Source organism: Theobroma cacao, chromosome 9 (assembly GCF_000208745.1).
Source record: "Theobroma cacao cultivar B97-61/B2 chromosome 9, Criollo_cocoa_genome_V2, whole genome shotgun sequence".
Classification (NCBI taxonomy): domain Eukaryota; kingdom Viridiplantae; phylum Streptophyta; class Magnoliopsida; order Malvales; family Malvaceae; genus Theobroma; species Theobroma cacao.
In genome coordinates this window covers 17,554,738-17,557,282 of record NC_030858.1, presented here as the reverse complement: position 1 = coordinate 17,557,282, position 2,545 = coordinate 17,554,738, and the positions used below count along the sequence as shown (strand labels likewise).

The following is a 2,545-nucleotide window of genomic DNA, read 5'->3' as shown; positions in this document are numbered from 1 at the left end:
TGGTCAATGAAGGTGGTGGGTGGAAAGGTAAAAAAGCCTTTTTGACTTGTAATTTTAACCATATAAAAGAATGAGGAAAATGACAAAATGACCAAGCTTTGGGCAATCCGCCCATAAGAGAAGAAAAAAAAGAAAATTTGAGTGGTGGGGAAACTTGGGAGAATTCGCCCACACCAAGGAATGGCAAAATATCTTTGCCTTGAGAAAACCCAAACCTTTGGAAAGAAAAAAAGAGAGAATCAGCTTGGAAGCAAAGAGAGAAAGGAAGAAAGGAAGAAAGAAAGAATGAGAAAGAAGAAAAAAGATAAAGAAGGTTTGACCTAGGGTTTCAAGCTAAGGAAGGTAAGTAGAACTTTGATTTTAGTTATGATTTCTTGAGGAAATGAGTTGGTAATTGTGTGAAAATGTTTGCGGCAGCAAAGGTCCTCCAATAATTGAAAGAAATAGATGCATGCTTGTGGGTCAATCTTGGAATCCATGGTGATTTTGAGCTAGATAAGTTATGGGTATATTTTGGTCTTGAAATCACAAGTAAATAAAAGAAATGAGATGTGTATTAATTGTTTATGTTTGTGGCAGCAATGGTGACCATGGGTGTGAGGAAATTGTGAGCTATATGTGTGGAATTCAAGCTAAAATCGAAAGGTAAGCATGCAATGTGTCTAAAATGTGTTGTGTTGATTATGATCGGTTGATAGTATGTGGAATGCTTGTTAAATGCTTGTGATTGAGATTGATGAAAAATATGAAATTAGGTTAAGGATTTAATGATTGATGTATGACCCGTACTCGAGAATAATTAAGTGTATTGAGTTTCAATTTTTGCTAGGAAGCGTATAAGTAGATAAGTTGCTATGGTGACGTGCCGAAGGAAGTAACAAGTGACTGGCCAGTAGAATTATCTAGATACGCATCCGAGTCAATAACGAAGTAGTATGCCATTATTGTGAGGTGAGTAAGGGGTGTCAATTTTCAAATTTCCATAATATATATATTGCTATACGATTGATAGACGTGTTGATTTATTTTAAATGCAATTTATGGATAGCATGAGTTGGTAGATATCCTAAGAATTTGTGAATGTCAAAGTATTTGAAATTGTCTTGACCATATATATATACACAAGTTATATACGTTAAGGATTTTAAAACCAAGAAACAAGCTTTTTACCACTATTTCAATCAAAATGTGCCTTATTATTTGTGTGATGTGTATTCATGAATTAAATCACATATTCACTATGTTGTTTTGATATTAAAACCTCATGCAAAGGTTTATAAAGTAAAGTCTTACAAAAAGGGGGTTTTATCATTTTACAGTGATCGGTACTTTGGAAATGATTTTGAAATAAGCTTTTGAGAAACCAACTTGATTTTTAAGTGGTTTTACTAAACCGAGAGATTCGAGAGTAGGTCGAATGTCACATCGGCATAGTGTGACCTTGTGCACAAGTGAGCTCTAGCTAGAGAACCTTTGGGTCGCTAACGGGCTGTTAAACATGGTTGGGGCATTGGTCTAAGATATTTACGTGGCTAGGCCACAAGTGATATACGCGGTTGCGATCGCTTGATTCTTCGATGTCGGCCAACATCGTTGAGACTACCATGGCTGTGGGATCCAGTGCAGCAAGGCTCCCGGATGTTATTGCGTGGAAGCGGTCCATAAGTTTTTATTTCTATTACCTACTTTTGAGTGATATCTCTTTAGATTTTCAAACTTGTATGCTTTTTGCATCGTGAAACTATAAGATTTTTTGCAGCTCTTCTTTTTATACTATGATGTTAGATTTAATTCCTCGCATACGAGATGATTTACGAATCTGTGGTATAAGCTTGATAACACTTGATTTTACTGGAGCGTTCATGTTTATGTTGAATTGCCTTGAGCAAGTTGTTAAATAATTTCGATGATAGAAATCTTTCACTCACACTAGTTTTGACTCAATGAGGGTTAAATGATTTCTTGCATAAAAATCCTTTGTTTTATGCGTAAGGCACAATGTCCCATTTGTTTTTAACTAGTTTACATGTTCTTATGTTTTTATATATTCAAATCTTCTCTACTTTATGCTTGTTTCCCATCTACGCCCTACTCACGGAGCCGATGATCACTGAGTCTGTGAGACTCACCCCCTTATTTCCCTTTTGCAGATAGTGATCGGCCTAGCATGCAATCATCGGCACTTATGGTTCACTGCGGATAAGTAAAAGCATCTCATAGCATTTCATTCTGAGTCACTCCGCTACTAGAGGTCAAGTCATTCGTAGCATAATTTGATTATAAATAGTATTAATGTAAATGTATGGTTGGATATTAAAGACCTTGATGAACTTCTACAATTATGTTGAATAAAAGTTGAGTTGATTTATCATAGCTATTGCTTAAGTATGTTACATAAAGGATGTGTGGTTCAAATAATTAAATAAATCGGTGGAATGGGTTCATTGTCATACAAAGGTTTTGAATAAGGCTTGTTCAGGACTTGACAGGTTCTCCAATAAGACTCGGACGTTGGTAGCGATCGAGGAGCGATCGTTTCATACTT

At 35.8% G+C, this 2,545-nt stretch overlaps 1 long non-coding RNA gene across 1 annotated transcript; it reads left to right on the top strand.

Annotated features, from left to right (window-relative positions):
- On the top strand, nt 605-2,313 carry LOC108663416. The gene is made up of 3 exons (XR_001929396.1): nt 605-645; nt 830-951; nt 2,151-2,313. It is a non-coding gene; the product is annotated as an uncharacterized LOC108663416 (long non-coding RNA).